Below are 12,513 nucleotides of genomic sequence, written 5' to 3' on the forward strand. Positions count from 1 at the left end.
GGTTCTTGAAACAGAAATACCTCAGGGAGAGAAGAATCCTCTTTAAGTCTGTAAACTGTCGTTGCAGTATCTTGGGCTCTTAAACAGAAACAAATGAGAAATTGTTCATTCATAAGATCTCCTTCACACAGCAAAGAGATTGCTTGAGTTGGGCTAGTTCTAGAGATACCGCCAGATGGGAGTAGGGTGCTAGCCCCATCTCTTTGGTTGGTGCTGGGAAATGGGTCACTCAGTTTTACAGTGGAAACGGGCTGAACCTTCATTAGCCCATGTAACCTGGGGTCTTAGGATGTCAATAGGACCTCGATGCAACTTTGAAGTACCAATTGGTGGAGCAAATTCTGCTTATTAGTTCTTGGCATAGGGAGGCCTAACCAGTGGTTTGCTGCGTTAATGCTCCTCCTGAGCCCACAAACCCACTCCTCCCTGACAGATGACCCTCTGCAATGCTCCCTTATGATTTTCACCTCCCCAACTCCATCTTTTAGCTTATTGTAACCAGATGTGGTCTGCAGAGCAGCTTGTCATATTTTATGTCATCTCCAATCAGTGAGCTGCTCCTAATGCCAAAAAAAAGATGGTTCAGGCCGTTAACCACTCCCATTGGTCTCCCACCCAAGGAAGGCACATACTTCAAAATCGACATCACCAAGTGATTAACAAGCCCCTAAAACTGGCAGCATGTTTTCAGAGCTGTACTTCATAGGAGCTCCCATTCCCATTCCATGTAAAGTTCTGGGATCCCTCACAATTGGGCCAGCTCTTTTTTCCTACTTTTTGGAGAATGGTCTGCCTCTAGCATTGCAATTTCCCAACTTCTGGAGCCATTCTTTACAGCTTTAATTGTATCTTAGAAGGGGTAAGAATAAAGTAAGAACTAATATTTACATAGTGCCTCAGGACATCTCAAAGTGTTTTATAGCAAACAATGTACTTTTTCAAAGCATACCTGTTGTTAAATTGATGAAATTGCAGCAGCCAATTTGCACACAGCAAATTCCAACAAAAAACAAAGTGATAATGACTGGATAATTTGCTTTTAGGTGTTGGCTGAAGAGTAAGTATTGGCTAGGGACCAGGGAGAACTCACCTGCACTTCTTCTGAACAGTGCTATGGGATCTTTTATGTTTCCCTGAGAGGGCAGACAGGGCCTTCGTTTAACATGTCATCTGAAATGTGGCACCTACCAACGGTGCAACACTCCCTCAGTAAAATCATCGGAAATAGGAGCAGGAGTAGGCCATTCAGCCCACTGAGCGTGCTCTGCCATTCAATAAGATTATGGCTGATTGTAACCTTAACTCCACTTTCCTGCCTGACCCCCAACCTGCTCAACCATTCCTCATAAGACAACTCAGTCAGCCAAGTGAACCTTCTTTGAACTGCTTCCAATGCAAGCATAGATTAAAGTAAAGATTTTCTGCATGAGTCTGTAGAATAAGATTTGAACCCACAACCTTCTGACTCAGAGATGAAAATACTGAGCTGTCACTGAGCTACAGATGACAAGTATGGCATTAGCCCCTTTGTCTGGTTTCAATCATTTCATGGTGCTCTCTTTTAGCACCTGGATCTTTGAATAGCAATTCAGGACAAAACAGAGGTAAACATTAATTTGCTATATGCTTTAGGAGATCTGTTGATCCTCACTTATTGGAAACAAATCACCTCTCTATGGATAGGAATACTCCGGCACTTTGGTTCCGTCTCATAGACTCTGACAAAGAGAAGTAGAAAACACCACAACTTTATAAGTATTCAAGTGGTCTCCAGTGCTGAGCCAAATTTGAGCAATAAAGATAAATGAAGAGAAGCAAACTAAACACCTAGCCACTCCCAATGGTTTAGAAAAAAAGAGTTAAACCAGCAACTGAGACTGACTTCTGGTAATTCCACGCTGAGCAAATTGAAACAATATTCAGACCTGAGGATGGAATATTTTGTTCCTTCCTGTTCTACCAGAAGCTTTAATGCTGTAAAATAATACAGCAATTTGTGCTCCACTGCACAGGGGCAGGTCATTTGCTCAAATTGAGTTTCTCTAAAATGTGATCCATTATTGCAATGTTGGTACTTGTGTTTCAATGTCATCGTGAATGAAAGTCATAAGCGATTTATAACAGGCAGCTGAATCAATATCACCCATTTTACACATCGCCCCAAAGTCAATGTTTTCCCTGTTTTAGGATGGAACAAAGCCGGGGGAGATGGATGGCATAGTGGTAATGTCACTATACTAGTAGTCCAGAGGCCCAGGGTAATGTTCTTGAGGGGGGGAAAGGTTCAAACCCTACCACTGCAGCTGGTGGAGTTTAAATTAATTTAATTATCTGGAATTGAAAAGCTTGTCTCAGTAATGGTAACCAAGGAAGCCATTGTCCTAAAAACCCAAAGCCATACCAATGTGGTTGACTCTTAGCTGTCCTCTGAAATGGTGTGGTAAACTACTCAGTTCAAGGGCGATTAGGGATGGGCAACAAATGCTGGCCTTGCCAGTGGTGCCTATGTCCCATGAAAGGAAAAGAAATGTCTCTAAGAAACAGGGGTTAATTTTATAGAGGGGAGGCGGCATATTGCTTACCCACCCCCTCCCCTACCCCTGGTAGAAAAGTTGGTTAGCAGCTTGCTGCATTTAAAAAGGGTGGCCCTGCAGGGACAAGATACTTGGGGGGTGGGATTGGAGGGCGGAATGGTGATTGGTTACCTTAACGAGGTGAGAGTAGGACGTTTGCCCCTCAGGAACAGGGAAAGTACCACCCTTATGAGCTGCCAGCCAATTTGATTGACCAGCACTTTGGTCCCAGCAGCTCCAGGGCACTGCTGGGTCTACAAGGGAGTCCCAAGAAGACGGTCATGGATACCAGACTTAGGTAAGTCTGGGGCTTTTGGGGAGGGATCGGAGACCCTAGTGAGGGGACAGGGTGGGGCAAGTTTTAGAGGCTGGAGGAGGCACAAAGGGATTGGCACAACTTTTTTTGGGGGGGGCAGGTATTCCTGATGCACAAAGAGGACCCCCCTCTAAAGGAGGTACCTGCCCCCCCCTTCCCACTGTTTACCCCAAGTTGGGAAAGTAGCGGGCTGGCCACTTTCCTTCCACTTTCCCCTGCCTAACATATTATGGCAGCAGAGATGATAAGCGGCCCTGAAGTGGCGTTTAATTGACCAGTTACAGACCTCAATCAGCCTAAGGACACGCAGGCTGCCAGATGCCCTACTCGCTCAATATAATATGAGGGACAGGACAGCTCGGGGGTGGGCAGGAATGCGGCGGGCTGGCCACCCATTTTATTTTACATACCCCTCTCCCATCTTCAAATAGGCCAGCATGGGAGAGGGGCATAAAATTCTCCCCATAGTCCAAAATCATTCATTGTCAAGTTCTTATGAGCAGGAAGCATCTGGTCTCCCCTCAAGGGAAGAAGCAGCAGAGTACATGGAGATATTTATCAGTCTAAGATGCTGATCCTTAAAAATCAATTTCAGGAAGTGGGATAGGATAGCTGACTCAGGCCTATTATCATCATGCACCCCTGTGCCAATCAGTATCTAATTTACCTCTGGCTGTACCTATACGACAGAGAAGTGTCATATTTAAGTTGTGCTCATGGGGGGGCGTTACCAGAATGCTGAGTGGCTACTGGACAGTCTTCAAATACATTCCTGGGAGAATACCACTAACATAATTCTATAGAATCCATTGAAACTAAAATGATCCCCCAGGTTATACCCATAACTCCCAGGCTGAGTCTGCAAAGAGCAGAAACACTTATTAGATCTTTTGATCTGCTCATCTTGCACACCAGATAACCAAAGATTGGCGGTGAGTGAAAATTGAGTTTGAGAAATGGCATTTTGAATGAGTGCAGACATCTTTAGCCATCTCGGTGTTTACAATCAGGTTCTTTGTTACAGATACCCCAGAGTAATTTCAACTAAGGTGACGTCTTTCCATTCCATTTATTGTTGGAAGATTCGGTAGACTCCTTCTTGTGGAAAATAGTAAATGGTACTCATTGGCCCAGATCTTCTGGTCTCCAGATCAACGGAGACCAGATGTACAACCGGAGATGCGCATTGGGACCCCATGGAAGTCCCAACTCACTGACTCCGTGGGAATTGCCTGCAGTGTTTGAACTTCCAATGGACATTTGCCCAGGTCCTCAGGGCCGTTCCAAAATGTCTCCAACCATGAGTCAGTTAGAGACTTCGGAGGATTCCGATTTACTGATCTGAATGGTTACTTAGGAAATGTTGGACAGAAAATTCTAATCTAAATCCTGGGTAACAATAGGCACCACCCTGACCCCCCAACTCTCCCTGACCCCTGACTCCCCTGAACCTCCGACTCCTCCCATGACCCCCCTACTCACCCCCTGACTTGACCTGTCTAGTCCCCACCACCCAAATATTCTCCCTCACCATCTGACTCCCACCCGACCCGACCTGACTAGCCTGTACCACCTGACTCTAACACCGACCATCTGACACCACCTGACTACCCCCACCACCTGACTCCCCCCCAAACCCCTGTCGCCCCTTGACCCAACCCCCAGACCTGACCTGACCAGCCTCACCACGCTACTCAGCTACCACCTAACCCAGCTGCCACCCTACAAAGCTACTACCCTACCCACTTACCTCACTCATCCTATTCCGATACCCACTTACCTCACCCAGCCCACCCCCTTACACACCCACATATTCACCCATTTACTCATGCACTCATTCACTAACACTAACTTTCTCACTAATTAATTAACAACTTACGAGAAAAATTACATTCTCTGAAATCATACTTTTTGATGCCATATTTTCCAGTGATTTCGTTAGTAGTTTGATAATTCTGGAGATTTTCCTGCTTTTAATTAAAAGATGAAATTCACACTCTATAAATCTCCTGTAGATATCACCTAAAGTGGCACAGTCAATAAATATTGTACTTGGTTTGGTTCAACATATCTCCTAGTGGACCCTAGATAGTGATAGTGCAATCAACAGCCAAAAACAGACTGATGCCGAGAAACTTTTGAATAAAGTGAACGAGAGTTGGTGCCCAGTTTTCTTTTGCATCAAACAAACTGGCAACTCTTTAATGGGAGGCAAAGTGCTGAAATGGGTTGCAATATCTGCTTCGCTATACCTTCTCTCCATAGCTTTTCAAAGAAGCTTTGGGCTAATGCCGTAAAAAGGGGGAGTAACTTCTGTGTGGATTTCCTTCTCTGATGACTTCGAGGTTTCCTGCACTGAGGGAATTTTGCTGGGGTCTCCTTTGGACGTTTGACCAGAAAAATCAGAGGAAGATAAGTGGATAGCTTTGTTTGTCTGATTAGGGTCGGACACAGGGGCCGGAATTTTCCAGCCCCCCACCCCCTACCTCGTGGCAGAGCCGGTGAGCCATTGAAATCTCCATTCACACCAGCGGGACAGGAAGATCCTGTCGGCGTGAGAGGCTGGAAAATTCCAGCCAGGGGTTACGACCCTGATTGGGAATTTGTACCATTAGGTTTGAACATCTTTTCTATGTGGCAAAGAGGCTGAAGGGTATGGAACAACAAAGGGACATGGGGTGAAGTACATCATTTGCTTAAACCATGGGAATAGCTAATGTCACAAAAGGATGAATAACATTCGTATGCTTTCTGATTTTCATAACATTGATTCCTGGTCCCTGAACACCTCAAATTTAAAATTTCTGTCCATCTTAGGATTTTTGATTATGCCTCCACAGAAGAGCCTTTGTATAATTAATATGAAACAGTTCCACTCAATTAAACTTAATTTAACTGTCGAGAGATTAAAATCATTGAGCAACCAAGAACTGGGAGATGTGAATTAAAGCTAATTGTATAGTGGTGCTGCGCACAACCATTTCATATAAAGAGAATGGAAGCCAATTAGACCTCCTGTGGACCACATAGCCTCATTTTGTTATTACAGTCTATTAATTTTAAAATTTCAGGAGGTAATTTCGAGGAGCTCCAGCAAGAAGCATCATAGTACTTGGTTTAATAGGAAATCTTATTGGCCAATCCACTGACATGGAGAGCTGGCAAAGAGTCAAAGGTCAAGTTTCTAGCTTCTTATTCAGCTTACAAACGATGACCAGCAAATACACTGGGATAGGAACCTGTCTTCGTTTCGACTATTTTTTAAGCAAAAAAATTGAATGCTGGTAACTGTTAGCGTCAAATTCTTAACTGAATGTAGTTAGCAGTTTGATTTATTCCCATAACACGTCTACTAATAGTATTAAATTACATAAATTCATAGGGGAGGATTTTCCCGTCAGTGTGTGGGGGCGGGCCCCACATGCCAACACGTAAAATAACACACGGTGACGCTGGGCGTGTGTCCTGATGTCACCGTGCGTCATTCCGATCTTCTGTTCGGCAGGCGCATGCCAGAAGCAGTTGCGCGCCCGCCGAATTGTCAAAGGCCTGTTAAGGCCATTTAAAAACCAATTTAAATAATTAACAGGGCTGCCCATCCAACCTTAAGGTTGGTGGGCAGGTGAAGAGCCCAAGCGGCCTTCGTGTTTCTCATGAAACCTCATCCACGGGCGGGATGAGGTTTCATGAAGGTTTTCTTAAATTAATAAATATTTTTTTAAAACATTTCATAAACATGTCCTAGCTCATGTGACACTATCACATGAGGGGACATGTATAAAAGATTTTTTTAACTTTCTTTATTTTAAACTTTAAATCTGAACTTAATCACCCTGAGGCAGTTCCGTGCCTCAGAGAGATTTCTGTGCTCTTTCGCGCGCATGCGCCTTAATTGGCCCTCCCACGTAAAATGGCGGCGCGCCCGCCCAAGCCCGTTCCCAACCAGCCCGCCTGACAGGCAGAAGATTCTGCCCATAGAATTACATGTTTCCCAGCCAACTAACCTTACCACATATGGGTTACGTTATATTAGAGTAGATAGGACATTAATTTGAACTGGGCTTTCATTTATGTGTTGCTGCTATTATGGCCTTTGATTTTGAGGCTGGTGAAGAATATCCTTTGGTGTCTCGCTTCATGCAGGATGGCAGGAATTTACACTTAGGCAGGCCTTCTCTAGTTTTCAATTGGGATCTTGACATAGTCCCTGGTAAACTAATGGACATACCACTCAAGACTCAAAAAACAAGCAATTTAAAGCTTCTGACTTATTAGTATCATGGAATTTTTTAGCACAGGAGAAGACCCTTCTGCCCATCACCATAGCTCTATCTCTGAAAGAGCTACTAACAGTTATTAATTTAGACTGGCAATGCTAGTAAAATGCCTACCAGAGTCAGGGATCAACCTTTCTTGATTTGTCATGAGGAGAGGATAGAATGGAATTTGGGACTCACCTAGGTCTCTCTCCAGATGTGTTTCCCAATTTCAATTAAATCACAAGAATTGTCCTTCATTTTATTTATCAATTAGGTTTCGATGTGCAGATACTCACAAAGCTGCTTGCCTTGAACGCCTGAGTTTTCAGTGAATGTAAAAAAAATTAGGCATACCCCATAGACAATTTACCCTAAAGAACTTGATAATTGGGCAGCAGGTGGCTGGTAAGACCTGTTATTCACTCCTGCCAGGAGTCCAGGTGAAGATTATTTATTCCACCCATTCTTCGGTCTATTCTTAGGCATTGCTTAATCAGGATTTAGTTGACGGTGTCTGCAAAGCAGCTCCATGGAATTCTGTTCATACATATACCAAATACTACAGTTAAGCCTGACTAATGCACGGTTGATGATATTGGTAAGTTTGTTTTGACAACGGGGTTTGGAGTTTTCCAGTTCCGGCCTCCCTGTTCCCCGCTGCCACTTTGGCTCCTTTGCTGTGTGATGGGCACTGGAATGAAGATAGATTATGTTCTTTGAGGGGCTTTCTTCACTTGTCAAATGACAGATATCCTTTCCAAACTTTGATCCTATCCTTCCAATCCCTGTTAGGGTTGACTTGTATTGGTCGGGATTATTATTGTCAGTGCCTGTTAGTTCCATGACAAACCAAACTGGTGCTATTTTGCAGTTGTTTGGGCTTTGCACAGTGAGGGAGTAGGTGATCCCATGATCACATAGTGCCAATGGCATTGTGCTAGGAATGTTACAGGCTTTCTAAAGTATCTCCATTCCACAGAAACAATCAAGCCTGAGCAAGCTACTAGAATATGTGATGGATGTCTATCATTCAAAGAATGCAGAAAGCCCCACAAGATAGCTAATCTATCTTATTAAAGAGGATGACTATTCCATATACTGAGTTAAGTTGTTTTGCATCTGGCTTTGTGCTGTCCTTCCTGTGATGTGAGTTGTATGAAATGTGAGCATCAAAATGATGCAGCATACATGTAAATGTAGGATTTTGTCTTTGCTGATCAATATTTAATATGTATCACATACTGCAATGCAATTTATAGATAGAGAAATTCTTCTAGATTCAAGATTGTATAGCCACCAACAACAAATTATATTAAATGGAACTGAATGAACACCTTAAAAAACTCCTTACTTTGGATATGGTTTGTGGATATGATAGGTAGGCACATTAAAAAGTATTATTCCATGCCAACATTCCCTCTAAGCTGCATGCATGTATAACTGCACTGCGCTTGTGAAAACAATGTGCAGGCTGCTCAGAAGCTGGCCCCTTCAAGACATTGTGTGTGCAGCTGCAGGAAAAATGTAAAGGTACCATGCATTGAAATAAACAGGCTGTTCACAACGAGGAACATTTAGAGGGGATCATCGCTTCATGTGATGGCAGATTTCAAACAAATGTGTTTCCCTACTTCTTGACAGTTTCTTCCAATTAGGCTTAATTACAACAAACCTAATTAGTTGTTATTCATGACTATTTGCCATTAATTGTATTTACACAGGAATGGTTGTTGTTTGAAATTGAAATTAATGTGAAGTATTTTTCCCTAGAAATAGTCAACTATTGCAAGAAAAACGTATTCTCGTTAAGCTGCCGATTAATCCAGATACCATTCTGCACTGAAGCTTATGATAGACAGTCACCTTCAGAATTGAAAAAAAAAATGTTTGCTCCTCGGATACCCAAGTGTTTGAACATGATGCCCAGATCTGAATGGTAACACCATCACTGTGTTTATGGAACCAGTTTGACCAATGTCAGTTTGGATCCAGAATTAGGGTCAGCAGGAGGGAATGAGCTAGGTGGGTTAATATCCATTTGTGGTTGCTGGCCTTGTGATATTTCTCTTTTTGTAAATACACAGAAAATTTAAAATCCTGAGCTAAAACAGAATTAGAGAATAAAAACTGGGGTTTAATCCAAATTCTATATGGTTTGTTTATATTGATTGCTGTCAAAAGGTGCACTCCATTGAGAATCTGTAAGCATTAGAAATGGAGCTGTAGCATTGTAAAATTGAAGGAAGTGTGTAGATTAGAACAACTAGACATGTCTGCAAACTTTGTGTCTTCATTCATATGGTTTATTTAAATGTTCCCTGTTATTGGGGAGTATGTTAAATCAGGTGCAAGAGGGAGTTGGTTTAAAGTCTCAAAACCCAGAAGGACAAGGTTCCCAAAAGTCCTTCTGAATTCAGGGGCTGGATCTGATTAACATTTTTTTGTCTCCGTTTCCTGGCCGCAGATGGTGAGATTGAAAGGTTGATGGGAGGTTAGGCTCATGCCACTAGATCACAGCCTGGGAGCAAAGAGGAGGGAGGGATCTGGGGGGCTGGGGGAGTGTAAGGAAGGTCATGGTCCAGCATTGTGGAAGACCGAGGAGACAGAGCTGGGAATGATCAGGGTATGCAGCCATGCAACCTTGGGGGAGATTAGGATTTTGCAGATTGGTGTCCAGAGGCAGATCAGAGACTGGGGTCAGAGGAAATTGGAAGGGTCGGGGGAGAGATCAGAGGCAATGTGGAGCAGATTGGAAGGGTTGGTCATATAGGCTTCGTGAAGTAGGTATACCTGATCCAGCAGGTAAATGGAAAGGCACTTATCTCCTGGATCCAGCAGTCCTCGCTTCCTTTCACTTGCATTCGCAGAAAACTCAGCCGAGCAGGGTTAAATTTAAAATGCTTGCTGGATAGGAAGCACACGGCCTGATTAAACTATTTGACCTGTCATCTTCTCCGAGCTGGTTGGTTGCTGGCCCCCATTCCCCAACAGTTAAAACTGCAAGTGGGCGAATTGGAGGTGGGTTGGGACCAGGATTCAGAGTTATTATTTTAACATCCCATTTTGGGGGTAGCCATCCAAAAACATGTTACAGCAAGAGGCATATTATAGTATCGATAAAAGATACTAAGGGAATTCCCAAATAAGAATAAACTTAAACAATAAGCTAACAAGTGGCAAAGATGAAAATGTGTTATGTCCCACCAGGACCATAGATGTTAAATGTATTTTTATGCTTGTGCATTATTCTATTTATACAATAATAGCATCATTTATTTAAATTTCACAATTCTACTCTGATACTTCAAATGATACTCTGATACTCTCATTTTATTGATGTATATGTTCTGTTTTTGCATACTTTTTATATTTTTGGAGTTCTTTTCAGTCGCATTCGTACATGTTTGAATTTGTTGTCTCACTGTTGGTTTCCCTTTGTATTTGTTTCGCTTTTTTTTCAAAATTTGACGAGCAGATGGGAGTAGGTTTATGATAGCTGGTCACAGCAGATAAGTGCAATACTTGTGTAATCGCCTTGCTCCTGAAGTCACACACATTACATTTGCATTAATAAAGGAACGTTATACAGTGTTTTATATTAGTGAATATACTGCGCAAGGGAGAGGGAGGTACACAAAATAGCTCATACCCCTGCTATTTTATCAGTTACTAAAGGCAGAGTGAGGACTGAAAATAGAGATTTTTGCTTACATTTGTATTAATTTTATGATAATAAACTCCATCTTGTTTGAAATTTGAGCTCCTTGAAAAGGATAGCACATTTTTGGTATTTAAAACGCAGTCCTGAAAAACCAGCCAGCATTTGTTGCCCACCCCCAGTTGTTCTTGAAATGGGTGGCTTGCTAGGCCATTTCAAAGGGCAGTTAAGAGTCAACCGCATTGCTCTGGGTCTGGAGTCACATGTAGGCCAGACTGGGTATGGATGGCAGATTTCCTTCCCTAAAGGACATTAGTGAACCGGATGGATTTTATGACAATCAATATAGTTGCCATGGTCTGCGACTATCTTTATATTACAGATTTTATGAATTAAATTTAAATTTCACCAGTTGCCATGGCGGGATGTGGATTACCTCAGTCTATGTATTCTGGAGTGAGGGCACCAACTGACCACACACCAACCTGTCATCTCCCTGTTACTCCTACAAAGAAGTCCAGGGGAACACCCAATGTGGAAACTGTAGCTTCTATAGAATGGGGGTTTGGAGAAAAACTAGAAGCTCCACAGGAAAAGGCACAAAGATACATGTGAAGTAATTGCAAAAAAAAAGATCAAAATCAGATACTAGATAAGCTGTAATAAATCCTTTCACAACAGCCTCTAGTCTTCAGCACCATTCATGACTCTTCAGATACTAAAGCAGTCCATGTCCAAAAGCAGCAAGATCTGGACAATATCCAGGCTTGGGCTGACAAGTGGCAAGTAACATTTGCGTCACACTTGAGTCAGGCAATGACCATCTCCAACAAGAGAGAATCCAACTATCGTCCCTTGATTTTCAATGATATTACCATCACTGAATCCACCACTATCAACACCCTGGGGGTTACCATTGACCAGGAACTGAACTGGACTAGCTATATAAATATTGTGGCTACAAGAGCAGGTCAGAGGCTAGGAATCGTGCAATGAGTAACCCACTTCCTGACTCCCCAAAGCCTGTCCACCATCTACAAGGCACAAGTCAGGAGTGTTGTGGAATGGTCCCCACTTGCCTGGATGAGTACAGCTCCCACAACATTCAAGAAGCTTGACACCATCCAGGACAAAGCAGCCCGCTTGATTGGCACCACATCCACAAACATTCACTCCCTCCACCACCGATGCACAGTAGCAGCAGTGTGTACCATGTACAAGATGCACTGCAGGAATTCAACAAGGCTCCTTCAACTGCACTTTCCAAACCCACGACCTCTACCATCTAGAAGGACAAGAGCAGCAGATAGATGGGAACACCAGCACCTGGAGGTTCCACTCCAAATCACTCACCATCCTGACTTGGAAATATATTGCCGTTCCTTCACTGTCATTGGGTCAAAATCCTGGAACTCCCTACCTCAACAGCACTGTGGGTCTACCTACACCACATGGACTTCAGCGGTTCACGAAGGCAGCTCACCAACACCTTCTCAAGGGCAACTAGGGATGGGCAATAAATGCTGGCTCAGCCAGCAAAGCCCACATCCCATGAATGAATTTTTAAAAATCCACTTGAATTTACCTTGTTGCCTTGCAATATTTTACTATGCTAGCTGCTTGCTTTAGTGTGGGTTTGATTTATTCTCAGTGCTTGAGGTGGGAAATGGAAGGAATGAGATGACCCTGTCTTTATTGCTTCATTTA

This window comes from Cetorhinus maximus, chromosome 20, assembly GCF_964194155.1.
Source record: "Cetorhinus maximus chromosome 20, sCetMax3.hap1.1, whole genome shotgun sequence".
NCBI classification, from domain to species: domain Eukaryota; kingdom Metazoa; phylum Chordata; class Chondrichthyes; order Lamniformes; family Cetorhinidae; genus Cetorhinus; species Cetorhinus maximus.